Source organism: Pseudochaenichthys georgianus, chromosome 3, assembly GCF_902827115.2.
Source record: "Pseudochaenichthys georgianus chromosome 3, fPseGeo1.2, whole genome shotgun sequence".
NCBI classification, from domain to species: Eukaryota; Metazoa; Chordata; class Actinopteri; order Perciformes; family Channichthyidae; genus Pseudochaenichthys; species Pseudochaenichthys georgianus.
This window is the reverse complement of record NC_047505.1, coordinates 35,976,299-35,992,062: the sequence shown is the minus strand read 5'-3', so window position 1 is coordinate 35,992,062 and position 15,764 is coordinate 35,976,299.

The following is a 15,764-nucleotide window of genomic DNA, read 5'->3' as shown; positions in this document are numbered from 1 at the left end:
GCGAGGTACTGGCAAAGCTGCGGTTGCGCCTGGGGCATACAGACCTCAGATGAGCGTCCTTGCAGGACTGCAGATGTGGAGGAATGTACGATATGGGTGGTAGCAGACGTTTTCGTTAAAGTTATGACAAATCTTCTCGTCTTGCCTATGCTGCACCTGACGGCTTTGACTATTATTCCCGGAAAACAGCGTGGGAAAGACTCTAGCCCAACAAAATAAAATACTCAGTTACCTCTAATCATTAACCCATGTTTGTATAATTTAGTGAACTCTGTGTGTTGCTGCTAGCATACATGACACCTGACGTGGAAACGTTACTCGTGGATGGGGCTACAGAGCTGCTAGACAGTCGAAAACGGTGCATTCCTCTGTCTGAATGTGCTGCACTTTTGATAAATGTTTAGACAAAAGCTAAACTCTTATTGCACTTTTGGCAACGAGCATTCTCCACGTTGAGACGGGTAAAGTTTAACCACACCTCGGAGCGCGTTCTCTCCGCCACCTCCGCAGAGTGCTCCGCTGCATGTAGCAGCTGCGTGTGTGTAAACTGCCCCGCCCCCTCGCACGCAGACCGGGGAGAGAGATCTCGTCTGATCGAAAATACATCATAGACGCATTTGTTTGTCTTTTTGCATATTAGAAATGAGTTGGCGCCATTCATTTCAGGTAACGCTGTGTTGAAGCTTGAAACTATAGGTTACTTACGTAATCCCAGGTCTCAGAGTAACATGAAGTGAGATGTCTCACTATGGGATGCGCCTCATCGCGGAGCAAACAGAAGCATCAATCTCATTACGCCAATCCTGATTGGCCGGTGATACTTGACGTCAACGTCAGGGGAAATCACCCCCTATAAGTAGCCTGCGCCACGACGCATGCGTCATTCAAAATAAGCACCTCTTCTCGCTTCACCATAGCAAGGAGGGCCTGGTGAGACATCTCACTTCATGTTACTCTGAGTACTGGGGTTACGTAAGTAACCTATAGTTCTCATTCATAACACTCCTTTCGATGTCTCACTATGGGATATTGTAGCTCCTGTATTGCCAGACGAGCTTATCTCGAAGATCACCGATCAACCAGAATTTAACAGGTGGAGTCCCGACTCAACAAGGTGCCCAGCACTGCTCGGGCCACGCTTGGAGCGGAGACGTCCAGTCTGTAAAAGCGGACAAAAGTGAGTGACGAAGACCAGCTCGCCGCCGCACAGATATCCTGGATGGAAACACCCTTGAACAAAGCCCAGGATGTAGCCAGGCCCCGAGTCGAGTGAGCCCGCAGACCCAAAGGTGCTTGCAGATTCTGACTCGTATAGGCCAAAGCAATCGCCTCCACGATCCAGTGGGATAGTCGTTGCTTAGTAACAGGCTTACCCTTGTGAGGTTTAGCCCAGGACACGAAGAGTTGGTCATTAAGACGAAGCTCTTTTGATCTGTCCATATATGTGTGCAAAGCCCGGACTGGACACAACAGATCCTGCTGCTGCTCCCCGGAGGAAACCAGCGGCAGAGGAAATGCCTCAATGTCAATTGGGGTACACGAACCAACCACCTTTGGTGTAAAGGCAGGGTTGGGTTTCAACAACACTCTCGTTTGCCCTGGGGCGAACTGAATGCATGAGGGATGTACAGACAGTGCATGAATATCACTGACCCGCTTGGCGGATGCCAGGGCCAGTAACAGCACTGTCTTGAGTGACAGATGTTTCATGTCAGCTCCCTCCAGGGGTTCAAATGGGGTCATTTTGAGCCCATTTAAAACCACTGCCAGGTCCCATAAAGGCACCAGCGACCTGGAGACAGGGAGGAGCCTGCGCGCTCCCTTCATAAAACGGCAAACCAAAGGATGTTGGCTAGCCGTCTTACCCTCAAAGCCTACATGGCATGCAGCAATAGCAGCCAGGTACACCTTGATCGTGGAGAAAGCTCTGTGTTTTTCGATCAAGTCCTGTAGGAATGATAAAATCACCCCGACAGGACATTGAAAAGAGATGTGTCCTCCTTGAAGGCACCACTCCTCAAACACCCTCCACTTACAGTCATAGAGAGACCTGGTGGAGGAAGCTCTCGCACTCTGAATAGTGTTTATCACCTTCTGAGGGAGTCCCATTGTATTCAGATTGTACCACTCACGGGTCAGGCCCATAGTGCCCCGTGCTCTGGGCGTGGGTGAAGGATCGCCCCCCCCGCCTGAGACAATCTGTCCCTGCGTGGTGGGGGCTGCCACGGCTGCCCGCACAACAGCTGATATTTCCCCGCCAGCCCGTATATTGCGGGCTAGGGTGGAAACATCAGAGTAAGTGTGTGGCGTTGCTCTTTCACTCTGGCCGGAGTTAAGGGGAACAGAACCAGGGGTGGGAACGCGTACAGAGGACCCGGAGGTTAATCGTGTACGAGTGCGTCCCCGCCTAACGGTGCGTTTAAATCGTGCATTAAAGAGAACAGCTGTCATTGAGCATTTTCTCCCCTTGCGACAGACTTAACGCGGCTCCGCCGTAACGCACCCACAGCGGACTCCCAATCCTTGGATGAGGAGTCCAGTCTGCATAGAGTGGTGCACCCTTTGACAGTAATTCTGTCCCTAGGTGCATAACACCCGGTACTTGTGTCGTTCTCAGAGAGAGGAGACGTCTGCCGCTCCAAGGGATCAGTTTGTGTGCCAGTGTGTGTGACTGGAGACAACGCAATCTCCCCTGGCGGTTCATACACAATATCGTGTTGTCTATCCTCACGGGGACATGAAGTCCTCTGAGAGAAGGCAGGAAGCATTTTTGGGTGGGGAACACCGCTAAAAGCTCCGGGTAGTTTACGCGTGCCCGCTGGAAGTCTCTGTTCTAGAGACCTCTCACCGGGCGACCCTAGTAAGTCCCCTGTCAGCCCGTCTGACCTGCGTCCGTGGTGACCACCTTCCGTGAAAGGACTGCACCCGTAGGCGCGTCCCGCACTGGAAAAGTCGGGTGTAGTGCCACTACGCATTTCATAATCACCAAAACTCTCCGTAAGCCGTGGCGTTCAGGGTTTAGTTTTATTATGAGGCCCATGTTGAGTGGGTGCTTTACGAGGACATTTTCCTCCGTAATCTGACCCCGCTCGGTGGGCTTTATAGATAAAACCCTTCTTTCTGGGAGAGAGAGAACCTCTCTCTCCCAGAATGTGGGTTGACTCTCTCTGGGTTTGTGAAAACAGATCAATTATAACTGTTTTGAGAAGCCCAGGCAGAGGTCGTGAGTATCTCCTGCTGTATGCTCCTTAGAGCCAGCTGGGATGTCACTCTTGTGGCTCCGACCGGCACTGTGCATGTGTGTGACGGTGGAGCCTTCACGGCTCCAGTCGGCACTGCGCCTGCGCGTGCCGGTGGTGCCCTTAAAGCCCCGGCCGGCACTGCGCATGTGTGTGGCGGTGGCTTCACGGACCCGTCAATAATCCGTCCTTTGAGAGATGCCGTAGCTGCTCTTGAAAAGGGAAGGATTTGACGGTCCGTTCTTTACAGCTCTAGCCGGCACTGCGTACGCACGTGGCGGTAGTGCCCTTAAAGCCCCAACCGGCACTGCGCATGCCCGTGGTGGTGGTGCCTTCACAGACCCGTTTATTATCCGCCTTTTGAGAGAGGCCGTAGCTGCTCTCAGAAGGGGATTTATGGTTAACGGACTGTTTATTGTCTTTCTTTTCATTTTTTTGAGCTGCGCCCTTGGCCGGAGCCTGGATGCGTCAGCGGAAAATGGTTTATTCAGACAGAAAGATGTGACATGTGTTTTATGCGGACTTGAGGATGACATTGAGGCATCTCTCGAGGCGGCTGGAACACATTCACGGAGGGGAGAAGGAGGGGCTGTCACGCCGCTCACTTCTTCTTCCTCGACTGCTGGCCGAAATTCTGGGTTGGCTGAGCCTGAGCTGCAGCCGGAACCGGAGATTTTCTCGGCCAACTTGTCTAGTCTGGCCGCAGCGCGCTGACACACGGCTTGTAGGTCCATACTGAGACAGGGCGAAGCTGGTGTGCTATCGCCGAGAGAGCAGCCATCGCTCCCGGCTTTGCAGCCTGAGCTGGTGACACGAAGACGTCGTCTTCTTGCTCATCCGAGTCAGACAGAAGGAACTCAGAGGTGTACTCTTCGTCCTCCATGTAGTCTAACTCCAGGACATCTTCCGCGGGTGACACCATGGTGAGGTCCAGTCGGGAGCCCCAGCTTGGTATAGCGTGGGGCCCCGTTCCCGCGTTTCTTGCCGCCACCGGATCTCGGCCTCTCGATATGGCGCGGGATTCCGGTTCTGCGGGTGCCGCTGTTGGTGAGCCCCAGACCGCAGTGAGGGGCTCCATCTCTGCGGCAGACGTCCCCGTGTCTTGATTGCCGGTCGGCGGATCAGTGGACATGAGGGGGTCCTGTCCCGACAGGTTAACTTGTTGCGCTAACCTTCGGTGGAGGCTCTTCACGGTGAGGCGGGCACAATGTCCGCACGAGCCGGGGTTGTCGATTGCCTCCTGGGCGTGTTCCAGCCCGAGGCAGGACGAACAGATCTGGTGTGAGTCTGTGCCTGACACTTTCAACCCGCAACCGCAGCGCCGAGCCTCCGAGTTCCTGACTCCTCTGGTGTGAGGGGGAGAGGCATCCATCTCGTTCGCCGTGAGGCGTGGAGAGGGTCCGCTCATGACAGGTACGTTCGAGAAAAAAATGTTTACCGATCTGTCTTTAATCCGGGGGAAAAAAGGACAGCGTGGGTCTTTTTCTCTCAAGGGTATTACCTGGTATGGTAATATTCCTGTAATCCTTTTCTCCTCCGTGGAAGAGAGAAGAAAAAAAGTGTCCTCGCTACCGTGGTGTCGGTAGTGAGGGAAAAAACACAAGTTAGCAACTGGTGTGTTGCTAACTTGAAGTCAAAACCTTACCTTACTCCAGAGGAAGAACGGCGAGGTTGACTATAATATTCTTCTGTGAGAGAATCGGGTAGCCGGCTAACGCCCGTCGACCGAAAATTAATTGGGTTCAGTCTGTGGACTGTTAAGCTAGCCCGGCTATCGTTCGAGATGTGCTCTGAAGCGAGAAGAGGTGTTTGAATGACGCATGCGTCGTGGCGCAGGCTACTTATAGGGGGTGATTTCCCCTGACGTTGACGTCAAGTATCACCGGCCAATCAGGATTGTCGTAATGAGATTGATGCTTCTGTTTGCTCCGCGATGAGGCGCATCCCATAGTGAGATATCGAACGGAGTGTTATGAATGAGAACTGCGTTAGTTACTGAGCATTGTAATGGGTAGTAATTACCCGACTGCATTAGTAATGCAAGTAATACGTTACTGAAACTCCATACTGTAACACGTTACACCCAACACTGCCTGGAACTCACCTTACCCCTCTTGCCAGCGCTACTCTGACGCCTATTTTAGAGTGAGGCGCAGGAGGAAGTAGCTTCAATGGGATGTAGCTTGAGCCCTGCCTGCCTGCAGGAGGGGTTGTGGTTTGAAGCCAGAATGGGTAAAGCTTCGCATGCGATGAGAACCCGTTCCGCGTGAAGCCGGAAGCGCCGCATTTGAGCGGCCCTGAAGCCAGTGATACCCTCTTGAGAGACTGAAGGCGTGCGTCAATTGTTTGGGTGAAGTAGCCCGTTTCCATTAAGCCGGAGGAACTTCCGTGGAGCCCGATTTCCTTGTATTTTCCTCCCGCGTCCGGGTTTGCGGGGCGGCCGGCTGGAACCGCTAGCCGACTGGGGTACGCCGCCTGTAGCTTAATCCGCCAGACTGCGGAGCTGATGAATAATGCCTGGAGCTGGGACGAATCCATGCTGCTGCTTGCGCGTTGACACCTGGAAGACAGCTGATAGGAAAGGGGAGAGCATATATAGAGGGATTAACAGGTGCGATCATTAGGCTTGTAAATGGAGGGGCGTGATAGGTTAGCTGAGGAGTGGCGCTCCCTGTCATTTAGATGCAGGGAGCAAGTATTGCCATGACGAGCAATACGGAGTGTTAGGTCTTCCTGTCTGAACTTGCGCTAAGCTTCATTTGTCTATCCACTCTAGTAGAACCCAGAATCCTTCTAGTCAGATAGCATAGCCCAAGATAAGAAGTGGTACACACATAAAGCACATATTGCACATAGTTTGACGGTATTTAACAGCAGCAAGTTACACAATTTACAAAATACAAGATACATACCTTGTAACAGTAACAAGGGTTCAGCAGCCAGGTATAAATTACACAGTTATAGACGTTAGAATTCATCCTGTGGATGAATATCCACTGCAAATTATATGGAAATCTTGCCATTACAGTAGCTTCTTCAAAGGTCAGGTAGTCATCAAAACCATTAGGAATCCTCTGGGGACCATTCATATCTGTGACAGCTTCATGCAAATGTACCCAGAACAAGTTGAGGTATATTTTTCCCTGGAGAGCGGGCAAAAACTGGAAAGATAAGTGTGAAATCAGCCTGTAAGTCCATGTGGGTAAACTGTTAATCATGTATGCATGTAGCAATACATTTTGATGTATACTCCTAGCTGGCTCTAAAACCATTTGGGCCTCAGGGTGGCAGACTGCAGTTGGTATGAGTCCTGTGCCGATCCTCCTTCTGCTCCATCCTTGAAAAAATACACATACTGAGCCCAGAGTGGCTCCTGTGTCAATGACCTGCAGTTAACCCTGTGAGACACCTCTGTAGTGGAGAGCAAGAACGTGAGAAGATCAATATAGCCTCACTGGTGACTTTACAATCCAGTTGTTCTGTTTCGGCTGTCTGCAAGGTCCTTTTCTTCAGAAGACCATTTCCACTAGGTAAAGAAAAACAATAAAAAGGGGAAAGGTCCTCATGGTAAATCTAAAATATGAGACAAAAAGTGAAAATCATGGATACAATTTTAGAACTGGAGAAGGGACTAGGGAAGTGACTAGAGGAGGGACTAGAGAGGTGACTAAAGGGGGGACTGGAGAAGGGACTAGGGAAGTGACTAGATGAGGGACTTGAGAAAGGACTTGAGTAGGGACTAGAGGTGGGACTTGGGAAGGGACTAGAGAGGGGACTAGAGAGGTGACTAAAGGGGGGACTGGAGAAGTGACTAGAGGAGGCACTTGAGAAAGGAATTGAGTAGGGACTAGAGAAGGGGCTAGAGATGGGACTAGAGTTGGGACTGGAGAAGGGACTAGGAAAGTGACCTGAGGAGGGACTAGGGAAGGGACTAGAGACGGGACTACAGAGGGGACTAGAGGAGAGACTAGAGGAGGAACCAGAGGAGGAACTAGAGAAGGAAACTCGAGAGGAGACTCGAGAGGGGAACTAGAGAGGGGACTCGAGGAGGGACTAGAGGAGGGAACTCGAGAAGGAACTCGAGATGGGACTGTGGCAGCTGGGGCCAGATCTGGGTCTGGAACCAAGGCTGCTGGGACCGGGACTGGGGCCGGAATTGAAGCCAGAATCCTGGCTGAAAGGTCCGGTTCTGAAGCCGGAAACATGGCTGTAAAGTCCGGTTCTGGAGCCGGAAACATGGCTGTAAAGTCCGGTTCTGGAGCCGGAAACATGGCTGTAAAGTCCGGTTCTGGAGCCGGAGACATGGCTGTAAAGTCCGGTTCTGGAGCAGGGACCATGGCTGCTGGGACCGGCACCGGAACCATGGCTGCTGGGCAGGGAACCGGAACACGGATCCATGGCTGTGTGGGGTGGTACTGGAGCACGGTACCATGGCTATGTGGGATGGTACTGGGGCACGGAAATCCAATAATTCCTGCTCAAAAGGATCTGCTGGGCCCATATTTAAGGTCGGGTTGTAATGTTACGGTTTGTGTTGGAAGTAGGACCCAAATGCAGATATAACTGAAAACTCCTTTATTTCAAGGCTACAGTATGATACGTATATCGACAAAGACAAACAGAACACTCACCGACGAACTTAGTTATCACACAAGACAACCCGACAAAGAGAGACAGAAAACCCAGAACTTAAATACACCCAGGACCAGTGGCGGCGCCAGGGTATGGCTGGGGTAGGCTACAGCCATACCAAGAAATGGCTTAGCCCTACCTGGCTATTATAAAAAGTAAGCATGTTGAGAACACGGATTGCGAAAATCTACCGGTCGTGTCCACAACACACAAACTGATCCTGCTGCTGTAACAACAAGTGCACGTTACTGACGCAATATGGTTGAGACCATTCGGGCTTATGCTAGAGGGGTGCAAGGAATAGTCTAAGTAGTGGGGGAGTTTTATACACTAAAGGTGTGGAAATTCTCTCGCGTTATAATATCAGCGCGGCCGCGGTCAGATCAAAATGCCTGAGAATGCAATTTGAACAGACCTACAGCCAATCAGAGCAACGAAACGTTGGGTGCATTACTGCATTATGCATTACTGATACGTCACGTTCACAGTGAAAAGTCCCCAAACTCGCGCCGAGTAAATTGCAGCAGACAGACAGCAGAACTTCTAGGATTAATTGTATATTTCGGATGGATAGATTTGTTCTTAAACGCCCTCGCATTGAGGTACAAGTTGAACAGGTGCCAGAGTTACACGACCCACCTGAAGAGTGAATAGTGAGTTTTGAATATATTTTGTAATAATGGATCATTTGAAAAAGTGTTTTGTATGACAATAGAGACACAGGCCACCTGTTGTGTGCTCTGTGTGCTCTGTCTGTGTGCAAACCATTTGTCAGCGTTTTGCCTTTTAACAGGCTTCCGTTTTTGCTTTATAAGGTCAGCTTTAATAGCTGCCTTGTGAAATATCATATTGATATAATCAATGGCCATGTTTACACCATCGTTGGTAGGACCATATTGATTTTGGTCAAATAGTGACATGTCATTTATCAGATCAGGTGAGTTCAAGGCCATGGTGAATTTGTCTCCACTGTCTGGGGCCCATCTGTAAGTAGGATGTAATGTGTACAGCTTACTGGGTTCCCTTGTTGTGTCACTCATTGGACCTGAGAGTTTAAAGAACACATTGATTTGGTTGTGGTCTGAAAAGGGGGATTGCTGTCTGACAGTGAATGCACTGATAGTGGAGGGGTCCATGTCAGTGATTGCATAGTCTACTACACTAGACCCTAGAGCTGAGGAGTATGTGAATCTCCCTAAAGAGTCCCCTCTGAACCTCCCGTTCACTATGTACAGGCCTAAGGCACGACAGAGATGCACTATCTCTTTACCATTCTGATTGATTTCAGAGTCAAGGCTGTTCCGATGGCTGACGGTTGGTGTGGTAAACAGGGGGGGTTCACCAAATACATGGTGGCTGCCCTGTGGGTCTATGACATCAGGTTCAATTCCTGTTCGTCCGTTCAGATCTCCAGTTAGAAGCACATCTCTCTCTCTCTCTCTCTCTCTCTCTCTCTCTCTCTCTCTCTCTCTCTCTCTCTCTCTCTCAATTAAATTAAATTAAATTCAATTCAATTCAATTCAAAGGGGCTTTATTGGCATGAAAGTTAAATTAAACAATGTTGCCAAAGCATCACAATACAAAATAATTAACAACATTAACATACATTTCAAATGTTTACATATTATTGATGATATATATACAGTGATATAATTACATTTCAACACGTGTGTGTGTGTGTGTGTGTGTGTGTGTGTGTGTGTGTGTGTGTGTGTGTGTGTGTGTGTGTGTGTGTGTGTGTGTGTGTGTGTGTGTGTGTGTGTGTGTGTGTGTGTGTGTGTGTGTGTGTGTGTGTGTGTGTGTGTGTGTGTGTGTGTGTGTGTGTGTGTGTGTGTGTGTGGGTGTGGGTGTGTGTGTGTGTGTGTGTGTGTGTCATTCACTGTCCCTCAGGTTGTGGCATGTGTATACATATTGGGCAGCAAGGTGTGCCTTGTCTCCTTCTCCTAGGAGTACTCTCAGTCTTGAGAGGTCATCAACCTCCTTGAAACCTGGGATTACAGAGTTCAACTTGTTCCAGTAAACGCTCCTTACTTCGTTGAATGTTTGGCACTTCAGGAGGAAGTGCATCTCTGTCTCGGTCTCACCTGTCGTACAGTGACCACATATTCTGTTCTCTTTTGGTTGCCAGGATCTTTTGAGTCTTCCTGTTTCGATTGCCAGTCTGTGGTCACTGAGCCTGTACTTGGTTAGGATCTGTCTCTGCTTTCTATCTCTGACAGTAGAGAGATATTCTGCAAGCTCGTACTCTCTGTTTAGAGCCAGGTAACATTCTAATCTGCTTTGGCTTCTCGTCTCGTCTTCCCAATGTTGTAAATAGTTGTCTTTACATTGTGCTATAATGCGTTTGACTGCGATTGGTGTTTGGAGAGTAGTGCTGCTGAGAGACTGGTCAGAGTGGCTCTGAGAGGGGGCAGCTAGCCTCAGCACCAGCTGCCATAGGGGACTCTTTTCTGGGGTCAGCTCTTGGCTCTGGAGGGCTTTGGAGTGGAGGGTGTCTCGGGGGCTGGATCTAAGGTGGTTAAAGAATGTTAGTGCTCTCTTTTCAGTGTTGATGATCAGTGGGTATCTGCCTAATTATGCTCTACATGCATTTGTTGGTGTTTTTCTCTGAACACGTAAAATGTATCTGCAGAATTCTGCATGTAAAGACTCTGTTGGATGTTTGTCCCAGCGGGCATAGCTCTGGTGACTGAGTGGACCCCATACTTCACTACCGTACAGCGCAATGGGCTGGATCACACTATCAAAGATTTTGAGCCAGATTTTAACTGGAATTTGGACATTATAAAATGTTCTCTTAATTGCATTTAGAGCTCTTCTGGCTTTTTCTTTGAGTGCATTCACTGCCATGTTGAAACTTCCCGATGCTGTTATGGTTAAACCGAGGTAGGTGTAACTCATACTATGTTCGATGATATGATTGTTTATGGTAAACTGGTATTTGTTCTCCTGACATCTGGGGCGTTTTTGGAAAACCATGACATTAGTTTTCTTCATATTGACTGCCAGGGCCCAGTCCTTACAGTACTGGTCTACTATGTCCAGCTGCTGTTGGAGTCCTTGTTCAGTAGGAGACAGCAGAACAAGGTCATCAGCATAAAGCAGACACTTCACCTCTCTATCTAGGAGGGAGAGGCCAGGAGCAGCACAGTGATCCAACTGAACAGCAAGTTCATTTATATATATATTAAATAAAGTGGGACTTAAATTGCAACCCTGACGAACGCCTCTTCTCTGGGTGAAGAATTCAGTTTGTTTGTCTCCAATTTTAACAGCACATTTATTCTCTAAATACATTGATTTAACCAGATCGTACATTTTGCCCCCTATACCACAATGTAGAAGTCTATAATAGAGCCCTTCATGCCAAATAGAGTCGAAAGCTTTTTTGAAATCAATGAAACAAGTGAATATTTTACCATGTTGTGTTTGGTGTACATGTTTGTTAACTAAAGTGTGAAGGGTATACACATGGTCGGTGGTGCGGTGTTTTGGAAGGAAGCCAATTTGATTTTTACTCAAGATGGATTGTTGGTTAAGGAAATCTTGTATTCTTTTATTTAGAATGCTACAGAATAATTTCCCCAGACAGCTGCTGACACAGATGCCACGGTAATTATTAGGGTCTGATTTGTCTCCACTCTTATGAATGGGGGAAATGAGCCCTTTGCACCAGATGTCAGGAAAACATCCTGACTGCAATACGATATTGAACAGCTTTAACACTGTACCCTGCATCTCTGGGGTGCTGCATCGGAGCATTTCGTTTTTAATGTTGTCTGGGCCACAAGCTTTCCTTGGCCGGAGAGATTGTGTCTGTGTGGTCAATTCTTCCCAAGTCATTGGGAAATCAAGAGGGTTTTGGTTGTCTTTAATAGTTTCTTCTAATGTTTGGAGTTTCTCTTTTGTAATACACTGATTTGAATTTATTAGATTTATTGGTATGTCTTTGTACAAACTTTCAAAATGTTCTCTCCAGATGTCACCGTTTTGGATGGGTAATGCTTGTGGTTGTTTAGTGTTGAAGTTGTTCCACAGATCCCAGAATTGATTTTGATCAATGGCTTTCTCAATATCCTCAAGTTTCATGTGGGTATAATTTTGTTTTTTGTTCCTTATTGTACATTTATATTTGTTTAAGACGTCATTGTATCTAATGCGTAAGGCTGGGTTGTTTGGTTGCCATCGTTGGTAGGACCATATTGATTTTGGTCAAATAGTGACATGTCATTTATCAGATCAGGTGAGTTCAAGGCCATGGTGAATTTGTCTCCACTGTCTGGGGCCCATCTGTAAGTAGGATGTAATGTGTACAGCTTACTGGGTTCCCTTGTTGTGTCACTCATTGGACCTGAGAGTTTAAAGAACACATTGATTTGGTTGTGGTCTGAAAAGGGGGATTGCTGTCTGACAGTGAATGCACTGATAGTGGAGGGGTCCATGTCAGTGATTGCATAGTCTACTACACTAGACCCTAGAGCTGAGGAGTATGTGAATCTCCCTAAAGAGTCCCCTCTGAACCTCCCGTTCACTATGTACAGGCCTAAGGCCCGACAGAGATGCACTATCTCTTTACCATTCTGATTGATTTCAGAGTCAAGGCTGTTCCGATGGCTGACGGTTGGTGTGGTAAACAGGGGGGGTTCACCAAATACATGGTGGCTGCCCTGTGGGTCTATGACATCAGGTTCAATTCCTGTTCGTCCGTTCAGATCTCCAGTTAGAAGCACATCTCTCTCTCTCTCTCTCTCTCTCTCTCTCTCTCTCTCTCTCTCTCTCAATTAAATTAAATTAAATTCAATTCAATTCAAAGGGGCTTTATTGGCATGAAAGTTAAATTAAACAATGTTGCCAAAGCATCACAATACAAAATAATTAACAACATTAACATACATTTCAAATGTTTACATATTATTGATGATATATATACAGTGATATAATTACATTTCAACACGTGTGTGTGTGTGTGTGTGTGTGTGTGTGTGTGTGTGTGTGTGTGTGTGTGTGTGTGTGTGTGTGTGTGTGTGTGTGTGTGTGTGTGTGTGTGTGTGGTGTGTGTGTGTGTGTGTGTGTGTGTGTGTGTGTGTGGTGTGTGTGTGTGTGTGTGTGTGTGTGTGTCATTCACTGTCCCTCAGGTTGTGGCATGTGTATACATATTGGGCAGCAAGGTGTGCCTTGTCTCCTTCTCCTAGGAGTACTCTCAGTCTTGAGAGGTCATCAACCTCCTTGAAACCTGGGATTACAGAGTTCAACTTGTTCCAGTAAACGCTCCTTACTTCGTTGAATGTTTGGCACTTCAGGAGGAAGTGCATCTCTGTCTCGGTCTCACCTGTCGTACAGTGACCACATATTCTGTTCTCTTTTGGTTGCCAGGATCTTTTGAGTCTTCCTGTTTCGATTGCCAGTCTGTGGTCACTGAGCCTGTACTTGGTTAGGATCTGTCTCTGCTTTCTATCTCTGACAGTAGAGAGATATTCTGCAAGCTCGTACTCTCTGTTTAGAGCCAGGTAACATTCTAATCTGCTTTGGCTTCTCGTCTCGTCTTCCCAATGTTGTAAATAGTTGTCTTTACATTGTGCTATAATGCGTTTGACTGCGATTGGTGTTTGGAGAGTAGTGCTGCTGAGAGACTGGTCAGAGTGGCTCTGAGAGGGGGCAGCTAGCCTCAGCACCAGCTGCCATAGGGGACTCTTTTCTGGGGTCAGCTCTTGGCTCTGGAGGGCTTTGGAGTGGAGGGTGTCTCGGGGGCTGGATCTAAGGTGGTTAAAGAATGTTAGTGCTCTCTTTTCAGTGTTGATGATCAGTGGGTATCTGCCTAATTATGCTCTACATGCATTTGTTGGTGTTTTTCTCTGAACACGTAAAATGTATCTGCAGAATTCTGCATGTAAAGACTCTGTTGGATGTTTGTCCCAGCGGGCATAGCTCTGGTGACTGAGTGGACCCCATACTTCACTACCGTACAGCGCAATGGGCTGGATCACACTATCAAAGATTTTGAGCCAGATTTTAACTGGAATTTGGACATTATAAAATGTTCTCTTAATTGCATTTAGAGCTCTTCTGGCTTTTTCTTTGAGTGCATTCACTGCCATGTTGAAACTTCCCGATGCTGTTATGGTTAAACCGAGGTAGGTGTAACTCATACTATGTTCGATGATATGATTGTTTATGGTAAACTGGTATTTGTTCTCCTGACATCTGGGGCGTTTTTGGAAAACCATGACATTAGTTTTCTTCATATTGACTGCCAGGGCCCAGTCCTTACAGTACTGGTCTACTATGTCCAGCTGCTGTTGGAGTCCTTGTTCAGTAGGAGACAGCAGAACAAGGTCATCAGCATAAAGCAGACACTTCACCTCTCTATCTAGGAGGGAGAGGCCAGGAGCAGCACAGTGATCCAACTGAACAGCAAGTTCATTTATATATATATTAAATAAAGTGGGACTTAAATTGCAACCCTGACGAACGCCTCTTCTCTGGGTGAAGAATTCAGTTTGTTTGTCTCCAATTTTAACAGCACATTTATTCTCTAAATACATTGATTTAACCAGATCGTACATTTTGCCCCCTATACCACAATGTAGAAGTCTATAATAGAGCCCTTCATGCCAAATAGAGTCGAAAGCTTTTTTGAAATCAATGAAACAAGTGAATATTTTACCATGTTGTGTTTGGTGTACATGTTTGTTAACTAAAGTGTGAAGGGTATACACATGGTCGGTGGTGCGGTGTTTTGGAAGGAAGCCAATTTGATTTTTACTCAAGATGGATTGTTGGTTAAGGAAATCTTGTATTCTTTTATTTAGAATGCTACAGAATAATTTCCCCAGACAGCTGCTGACACAGATGCCACGGTAGTTATTAGGGTCTGATTTGTCTCCACTCTTATGAATGGGGGAAATGAGCCCTTTGCACCAGATGTCAGGAAAACATCCTGACTGCAATACGATATTGAACAGCTTTAACACTGTACCCTGCATCTCTGGGGTGCTGCATCGGAGCATTTCGTTTTTAATGTTGTCTGGGCCACAAGCTTTCCTTGGCCGGAGAGATTGTGTCTGTGTGGTCAATTCTTCCCAAGTCATTGGGAAATCAAGAGGGTTTTGGTTGTCTTTAATAGTTTCTTCTAATGTTTGGAGTTTCTCTTTTGTAATACACTGATTTGAATTTATTAGATTTATTGGTATGTCTTTGTACAAACTTTCAAAATGTTCTCTCCAGATGTCACCGTTTTGGATGGGTAATGCTTGTGGTTGTTTAGTGTTGAAGTTGTTCCACAGATCCCAGAATTGATTTTGATCAATGGCTTTCTCAATATCCTCAAGTTTCATGTGGGTATAATTTTGTTTTTTGTTCCTTATTGTACATTTATATTTGTTTAAGACGTCATTGTATCTAATGCGTAAGGCTGGGTTGTTTGGTTGCCATCGTTGGTAGGACCATATTGATTTTGGTCAAATAGTGACATGTCATTTATCAGATCAGGTGAGTTCAAGGCCATGGTGAATTTGTCTCCACTGTCTGGGGCCCATCTGTAAGTAGGATGTAATGTGTACAGCTTACTGGGTTCCCTTGTTGTGTCACTCATTGGACCTGAGAGTTTAAAGAACACATTGATTTGGTTGTGGTCTGAAAAGGGGGATTGCTGTCTGACAGTGAATGCACTGATAGTGGAGGGGTCCATGTCAGTGATTGCATAGTCTACTACACTAGACCCTAGAGCTGAGGAGTATGTGAATCTCCCTAAAGAGTCCCCTCTGAACCTCCCGTTCACTATGTACAGGCCTAAGGCACGACAGAGATGCACTATCTCTTTACCATTCTGATTGATTTCAGAGTCAAGGCTGTTCCGATGGCTGACGGTTGGTGTGGTAAACAGGGGGGGTTCAC